The 9488-nt window shown below is 41.4% G+C and overlaps 1 non-coding gene across 1 annotated transcript; it reads left to right on the forward strand.

Moving 5' to 3' along the window:
* The first annotated feature begins 1201 nt into the window (after positions 1-1201).
* Positions 1202-1320, forward strand: LOC145405917 (5S ribosomal RNA). The gene has a single exon (XR_013898456.1). It is a non-coding gene; the product is annotated as a 5S ribosomal RNA (ribosomal RNA).
* The last annotated feature ends 8168 nt before the right edge of the window (positions 1321-9488 follow it).

Here is a 9488-nt window from a genome sequence, read left to right on the forward strand (position 1 = left end):
TTGAAGAATACCAGCAACGAGTGAGGGATGAGTTGGAGGAGCAGGAAAAAAGGGAGGAAAGCCAGAAGAGAACACAGAAGAAGAGAAGTATATGGGTGCGTTCGTGAATACAACAGAGACCAGAATATGGCCAGTGGGAGCATCTCATCCCAGAGCTCGTCATGAATGACCAGGCATCATTCAAGACCTTCCTTCGCCTTGACAAAGACCTGTTCATGGAGATTTTGATGAGAGTGGGCCCACACATCCAGAAGAAGGATACCAACTTCAGGAAGACCCATGAGCCAGGCCTGCGACTTGCAATAACACTTCGCTATCTGGCCACTGGTAACGCCTTCCATGGTGTACGTTTTGGTTTCCGTGTTGCTGATAACATTATTTCAAAAATAGTATCTGAGACCTGTGAGGCAATAGTAAGTGAGTATATGGAAGAGGTCATTGCTTGCCCCTCCACACCAGAAGAATGGAAGAAAGTTGCCATAGGTTTCTCCGACAGATGGAACTTCCACCACACCATAGCTGCACTTGATGGTAAACACGTGGCCATTCGTCCCCCAGGGAAAAGTGGTTCCTACTACTTTAATTACAAGGGCTACCACTCACTTGTCCTACTAGCCCTAGTTGACAGTGATTACAAGTTTCTGTATGTGGATGTGGGAGCCAATGGTGCCAACAGCGACGGACACATCTTCAATCACACCGAACTGAAGCGTGCCCTTGAAACCAACGCAATTGGATTACCTAACCCAGAACTGCTAGGAGGAGGAGATCGACCAGTGCCTTACTTCATCATCGGAAATGACGCACTTTACCCTAAACTACTACCTACTGAAACCTTATCCTCGTCGAGCCATGACCTTGGAAGAACGCATCTTTAATTACAGACTGTCCCGGGCCAGACGAGTGGTGGAGAACGCCTTTGGGCTATTGGCCAACAAGTAAGTAATGTTAAATGTTAGCTACACGTGTGCCTTAAAAGAGTAACCATATTATTGATATTATTGTGTATATATATATATATATATATATATATATATATATATATATATATATATATATATATATATATATGCCGTGGATGACTTGAACTCCTGCCCTCTGGTACAGAAACCCAGGCCGTTCGCCGGTGTTTAAATGGCTCACTTGGTAAGCTGCTGTACTCATGCAGTTGCAAGCGCTGGTTCGAATCCCCGCAATATTTGCCAACGGCCATACCACGTTGAGTACACCGCTTCCCGTCCGATCAGCGAAGTTAAGCAACGTTGGGTCTGGTTAGTGCTTGGATGGGTGACCGCCTGGGAACACCAGATGCTGTTGGCATCCCTACGTGTCAAATGGGGTTGGTGGAGGATTAGTGCCCCTCCCTGTAAAACAATTAACTCTAAGCCCTTGGCCACCCCGTCTGGGATACAAGGCGTCTGGCAATGAATGAATGAATGATATATATATATATATACATATATATATATATATATATATATATATATAGATGGTGTAGTGTTTATTAATTTTATACTTGGCAGGTTTGCAGTTCTAAATTAATATATGGCTTTTTAAAACCAACAGAATATCCAAATACTTAAAGGGGTGCAGGTAGGGGGAGCCCTGTCTGCTGCCACTTTGTACACGTCTGAAATAATTTATGTATTTTGTTTTTAACACTTTTGCCCTTTCCCTTATTTATTTCTACAGATTTCGGGTGTTGCTGACGACCATGCTCATGAAGCCTGAGCGGATGGAGGCTGCTGTAATGGCTTGCTGCTGCCTTCACAACCTAATAAGAATAAGGAGGCCCAGTGAAGCAATAACAGCAGCAGATGTAGAGGACCCTCAGACCCACGAGGTAACAGCAGGTGCCTGAAGGAGTGAGGACTCTATGCGGGCCCTGGATCAGGACAATAACGAGCCGGGTCCCATGACAGCAAGGAACCTGAGAGACTACCTGAAGGCGTACTACAACTCACCACTTGGAGCAGTCCCCTGGCAAGACAAGTACGCCTAAACATAACTATGAGATGTATTTAATGAATGTGTGAATAGGTGTACGAATAGATTTGTTATCTATAATGTTCTATTTATCATTTACATATCAATATAACATGTTCGTATGTTCTTGTTTTGATTTAAATAAAATAACACACACCGTCAACACCTGTTGTTTCCTTGCCTTTCTTGTAAAAGAAGTATATGTTACCAGTTGTTTGCATGCTTTGTAAAAAGGAGTATATATATATATATATATATATAATATATATATATATATATATATATATATATATATATATATATATATATATATATATATATATGTGTGTGTGTGTGTGTGTGTGTGTGTGTATGTGTGAAGGGATCTGTAGTGGTGAAACAAATTTTTATACGTGTTGGAATAAGCAACTTTTGGCTAACTAAAAAGAAAAGGATAAAAGTCCTTTAAGAAACACTAGAGGCAGATGCAAATAACCATTGCCATAGGTTATTGTGGATACAAATACTTGGTCCATGGGAGCATGACATACACTCATAGAAGCAGAGATAATAATAATGAATAACACACATAGAAGGAGAGATAATAGTAATAAGTAATATCTGCGCTGTCATAAAAGTGGGAGCGAGGAGGAGGGGGAAGGAGGAAGAAGAGGAGGAGGAGGAGGAGGGGGAAGGAGGAAGAAGAGGAGGAGGAGGAGGAGGGGGAAGGAGGAAGAAGAGGAGGAGGAGGAGGGGGAGAAAGAGGAGGAGGAGGAAAATGGATCATCTCTCTCCCTCTTTCTCTGGGGGTTTCTCTACCTCTCCCCCCCACCACCACCTCTCATAAAAGAAGAAGGAAGCGAATAGGAGAAAGTCATCCAAGCATTCTCTAGGCGTGAGTGGGGGTGCTAATCTCCATTCTTATTAATAGCCTCACTCACGACAGATAGACATCTATGGTAGAAAAATAACTATCCCTGGCAACTTAGAGTTTGGTAAACTTTATTAAATATTTTATATTCATGATTTACCACTCTGGTTTCGTATGTCTTACCAAAGCTTTTGCATTACGTATAAAAGACAATAAAACTTTCACAGACACCTTTAAATATGTTTTATTTCCATGAGTTTCCATTAAACTTAAAAAAATATTATCACTTTATTGCATTTATCCATTACATGAACAGTAGTATGAACAGAGAGTGTAGATATAACATGTAAATAGTATGTTTTATTAATGGAATTCCATACTGAGAGGAAAATAAATTCGTTGATGTGCACTTTACAAAAAATGATGAAATAAAGTTAATACTAAACCTAAATGACATTTACCGAGGTGTCGATGGCCTAGATGTGGGTGTTGACACCTCAGCAGGTGGGTCTGTGGCGTGTTAAGCATGGACGTGAAACTCGTGTTGCTAAGGTTGAGGGACGATGGGAAGACAGGAATGGGTTGTTGCTGGTGTGGCATGTAGTACATGGGGTATGGTTGGTACCCCATGACAGGTGATGCTCGTTGCCCAGTTGCAGCGGCTGGTGTGTGATGTGGGGGTGGTCCTGCTGGTTGTGCTGTTGCGCTGGTGCTCGGTTGCTGCTGCGTCCTGGCTATCCCTCTCTTGACCAGATCCTGCACCTCAACAATGAACCAGTTCACGGTTGCAGTGTCCCATTCGCCCATGAATCCCTTAATATTCTGCAGAAACCCATTGACCTTCAGCTCGGATGCCCCTGACCCTTGTGTGTTTGCCGTAACATGAGAGACGACCTGTAATGCAAGAAATAAATATTTGAAAATAAATGAAAGAAATATTTGAAAAAAAAGCTCCTGACATGTATTAATGAAATAATTTTCTGAGCAAACACTTGTCATGTACTGCACAACACTAAACTCTTGGCTGGCCTGTGCATGAAACATACATAAAAACAATGTTATTAGGTTATGTCCCTTATTCTCATTTTAACAATAAAAAAAAAACTCTTACCTCCTCTATAAGTTCCCTTGTACTTGTATTAGAAGCTCCCACAGAGGAACCAGAGCGCGTGGAGACGGCAGGTGATTGCTGTGTGATGGGGCGGTCTACCAGGGCGACTGAGGAGGGGGAGTCACGGCGAGGTACAGGTGAGCTGTCCTCTGATAACATGTCAGATCCTGAGGTGGAAGCCTGGGGGGTGTCCTCGGGTACAGTCACCAATGGCCATCTCTGTACACAAGTAAAAATCAGAACAGGTTATTATTAATAAATGGCCACATACCACATACTTCCACCCTTTGTCTATACCAAGGCAAACCAGGGCATATCCACGTATCTTTGTAGTAGCCTATCAGACTTATATGATGGTAGAAGAAAGTTGTTAAATCGTTATTATCTCTCAAAAATATACGAATATGTGCATACCGGTACATTGTTTAAATATATATGTGGATATGAAATATAACTAATGTACAGTTTAGGCTAAATGCAGCTAATTTAAAAAATCAGATTGTTTCCAATACCTAACTTATAATATAAGGATAGGGACTGAGCAGACCTAGATATGGGAATGACCTTGGTACTGACATACACTAAGGTGGAACACGTGACTTAATCTCTCCCTCCCTCCCTCTCTCTCTCTCTATGTATCTATCTATGGATAGATAGAAAGGAATATATACTCGTGTATATATATATATATATATATATATATATATATATATATATATATATATATATATATATGTAGGTATATAGATAGATAGATATTGGAGGCCTGGATCCGGCCCTGTTCGCCGTCATAACAAAGAAAATGAAAAAATCAAAATCTTCATGATGCCCAAAGAAATGCTCCTTACCTTGCTCTGTCACCCAGGGCATCTAACGATATGTTTCTTTAGAATCCCGAAGGATGTGTATATCCACCTGTCCCTGTCGCTCATGTCATCCACAATAGGGGCCTGACCAGACTTGGTGTTAGCGAGGCGACCATACCATGTGCGCATTGATGCCAACCAGGTTTGAAGTTCGGGAACTGCAGAGGATACAAAATAAATATCAATGGATTGTATTGGGTGGACAACTGTCAAACACAATATAGCACCGACTGCAACACCGTGGCAAGAAATTTAAATAACTAAAATGCATATAATGATCATGTATACTGGAGGTCTGAAAACAATGACCAGTAAGTGAAACTACAAGAACGTGTGTGGAAGCAAAATAGGTCAAACTCACCTGTGCCTTCTTCTCCATGGTCCGTCCATTCTTCAGCTGATTGCAGTAATCCCTGTGTTTCTTGTCGTATAAGAAATCGTAAGCCTGGTACCACTCTGCAATTTCAGTTTCCTGCCTCCGTGTGAGGCTTTCGGCGCCCCTCCTGCCCCTCTTCCTCTTTCCTCCTCCAAGGACCTGGCTGGTCTCCTCGTCGGAATCTACAGATGTGGGCTTGTTGTCATCCTCCTGCTGTGATGTTCCCTGTGGGGGCTGTGGTGGAAGCATTATCTCTTGACTCTCCAATATGTCTTGGGTGTCATTTTCGCTACTAATGTCCCCGGATGCCATGATGACATGGGCGTTGGACACGTGGGGCAGAAGGAGGGCGTTGGGCACGTAGAAACGTGGGCACTTTGGGCTGAGAGAACATGTGGTTGTACCGGCGACACTGGGAAAACTGACTGCGACATAGCGGCGCCCTGCAGCAGGAAATCTCGGTGGATGAGTTGCCAATGCGGAATAAATCGTACACACCTCGCAGACAAAATGCCGAGGCCATCGCAGGTGCCTCGCCGTCATCGGCGTATTTAAGGCAATTAATCGACGGTTCATCCGCGAAATGTCGGCGATATATCACCGACATTCATAAGATGAAATATTACTGTCGCACAACCCAGTACGTATCGTACGGTTTACGTAGGCTATGTCGTATTAACCTCACCGATGCATCGCCGATACATTCCCAATGCTTTTCGCCGTATGACCGTACAACATCTGAACGTTTTTTTTCACCGCCGACGCCTCGCCGATGTCGGCGATCATATGCGGTTTATGCGCCGGGTAATCGCTGACGTCGCTGAGGCGTCGCCTTGTTGTCGACGACTAATTTGCAAAATTTTAAAAAATCGTGGAGGGCCACGACGTTTTCATGCAGCATGAAAACGTCGTGGCCCCCCATGACAAATTTCCACCTCGTGCGACGTATCGGCGACATGCCACAAATGGACAAGATTTTGATCACGAATACCCACGATTAGGGATTTTTGACACATCGTGACTTTATCTTTCCCACTTTCGCCGAAGTGGGAGAGGGCCTTTACTGAAACACTGAAAAAGTTCAGCAAAGGGGGATTGTAAGGAACTAGTCCTGACGGCTGATGAAACGGTTTCCATCCACCTTGGGAGTACTGCCCTGCTCGACTGGTGCTACAGTCTACCAGTGTATTCCTAGAAAAATTTAGATGCCTTTAATGCCACCAGTGTATTGCTCAGAATTTAATAAAGATTATGGGGTATGGGGGGGTAGTGTGATTTTCTTTATGGCTAAGCCACCAGTGTAATGAGCTTGAATAACCCTTTTTAAATTACCAGCATGGCTGCCATTAAGATGCCGAGCCTACTTTGAGTGTGAAATCTAAAACTAATTGTGGTTTAATTCCCTTACCTCGTAATAAGTACAAACTAATTAACCGAAATGTGTCCAAACAGTTCGAATTTTTCACTGAAGAGGGTAGCATGAGTTTAGGTTGGCTCGAATTTACGAGTCCTCATTCTCCCTAGTACACCTTGTGGGGCTGCCCAATTCAAGCTTATTAGAGAAGGTAGTTGGAAAAACCCGAAATGAGATGTTACATTCTTTTTAATTACACCTCAAATGTTCAAAAATCAATTTACTCAATTCTCTGGTTACTGTTTCCTCTGACAATGTCTTAATTAGAATGCTCTGTTGGCTATAACAGGCGTCCTCCTCCGTGGTCACTGGTGGACTCGGGGCGTGTCGATACTAAACAATGTGAACCTCCACTTTCTTACTAATAATGAGAAATGTTCATAACCACCCAGTCCAGTTAACAACCAAAAACCTCAAAAGTTACAACCGACTTAATGTATCTATCTATCTATCTATAGCCAGACGCCCTAATCCCGCAAAGGGTGGCCGCAGACAAAACGCCTCCAAGTCGCTCTGTCACCCACCATTTGACTGCCTTCCCCCCAACTCACCCCCCTCTCCCTCATATACCTCTCAACTCCATCCCTTCACCTCATCCTCGGTCTACCTCTCCCTCTCCCTCCCTCCACCTCAACTACATACACCCTCTTAAGTCAGACTTAATGCTTACAAATTTCCAAGAACTAGAGAGTAAGTTTATAACTATTAAATCCACTCTGATTACGTTGTTCCACTCATGAATTATAAGAAACTTCTCAACCTATGATAACGAACAGCTATATCTAGATTTTGGCCTAAAACAAAAAAGGTGGGGCAGGGGAATATAAAAGTACGTAAGTGTGATGACTTGGCGGGCAGACAAGGACTTGGTCGGTGCTGAGATCTGCAAGCAGGATGAGAGAGGATCGTTAAGTGACCAACAAGAATTTTGCTAATGAATACAACTATTAATCATTCTATCCTACACAACTCACGATATAGAAGTAACTGGGGGGGGGGGAGGGAACATATAAACATATACAAGGAAGTTTATCACTAACCTGCGAACGGGATGAGAGATGACCGTAGAGTCACGCGCATGAAGCGTGCTCTGGTCTTATAGACCAGGGGAACTAGTCCGATTATATCTGAAGATGTCAGCTCCCTGGTTACTGTTATCCTTTAACAACCATGTCTCATATCACTTACTTTGTGATTGACGTTTTAGGGTTTATGGTATCTCACAAAGATTATACGACGATGGTGAAAATTTGAATATTATCGATAATGATCTCATCACTTAATATTAATTTTTGTCATGACGTTCGGACGTTGTTTTGTCGGTTAAGCTTGGCTTGGGGGTATGTACGCAACAATCAGAAATTCGAGATTAACATCACATAGGATATTATGGACTGTTTCTGCCTTTCCGATACATCTCAATTAATGTTTCTATCATTGAAATGGATTAGGACTGAAGGATATCTTTGAATTTACTCAAACGGAAGACTATGAAGTCTCGGCTAATTTAAATGTTCGCCAAACCTTTGTTACCAGCGTGTTTTATGGAGGGGGGAGGGGGAATGATGGGGGGGGGGAGGTGTGATCGGCTGACGAAATACTTGACACGAATTACGTGATACATGGATGTTTACCTACTACCTTATCTCTACAATACAAGAAATCACACTTATACTATACTTATACTACATGACACTTATACTAGATTACAATTATTCACACTAACACTAAATTACTCTTAACTACTAAATTACTCGTATATAATATCCTAACTCGCTGGCACTACATATAGATTACTGGATATTGTGGAATTCCGTTATTGTGATCTATCTGATGGCCTCACCAGAATCCCAACTCTTGGGTGAAGGTTGCCAAAATCGCCACATGAAGTTAAATACAAAAGGAAACTTAAGAAAGCTTTTTAATATTATTTTAAAAAAATAATAAATACAAATAATTTAGTGCTATCTCTTCGCAAATTATTTGAGATACTACCATAGAAATTCTGAGTAGGCGATATTGCCAAACGTTTTCATTTACCCAAACAAGTATTTTATGCTTGCACATAATCAATTACATCACTACACAAAATCGGCTTGATCACTGCACATTTTGTTGTCATTACACACTAATTCTAAACCCATATATATATATATATATATATATATATATATATATATATATATATATATATATATATATCACCTTTGTTTTCCTCTAAACACCTTCCGTTACTTCCTGATGAGTTCTCTGGCAATTCACAAATAACTTATGGACAGTTAACGTAAGCACTGTAGCAGACTTATCATCGGCATTCCGGCGGTAACATGAGTCATAAGGGAATAAACAAATTTCCAGTCAAGGCATTAATAAACTGAAACTAGAAAATTCAACATAAACCTTATTTTTTAACAGAAAAACAGTGGATCACATCATATATAAAGCTGTTCCATTAGTTGAAAGTTGGACAAAAGCGAATGAAAATAAAGATTCATTTATATCAAGATGCCTAAACACATTGTGCATAAAAGACTAGATGTCATACGCAGAAGGGAAGACAGACCGAGACCCATGGCTGAAAATTTATGTAAATAACCATTTAAGGATATGGGGCAACTTCTGTTATAGGGAAAAAAAAAAAAATTTACTGCGTTTTTTTCCCATTTCTTTTATCTGGACCGTGTCTCGCTCCATCTCCTGGATGGAAGAAAGGAAGGGAAAATAAAAAATTTGCACGAATCCATAATATGACAAAATGGCATGTAGGATCAGAAGAAAAATAAAGGCCGGAAAAAATACGGTAATATGAAAAAGAGTGGCAGGACAGAATAGCAGAAAATGATTAATGATAGAAAGACTGGAGACAAGTGACACCTTTTAGTTGC

This window comes from Coenobita brevimanus, chromosome 68 (genome assembly GCF_032717465.1).
Source record: "Coenobita brevimanus isolate Jiangsu-jjx chromosome 68, ASM3271746v2, whole genome shotgun sequence".
In the NCBI taxonomy this organism is placed as follows: Eukaryota; Metazoa; Arthropoda; class Malacostraca; order Decapoda; family Coenobitidae; genus Coenobita; species Coenobita brevimanus.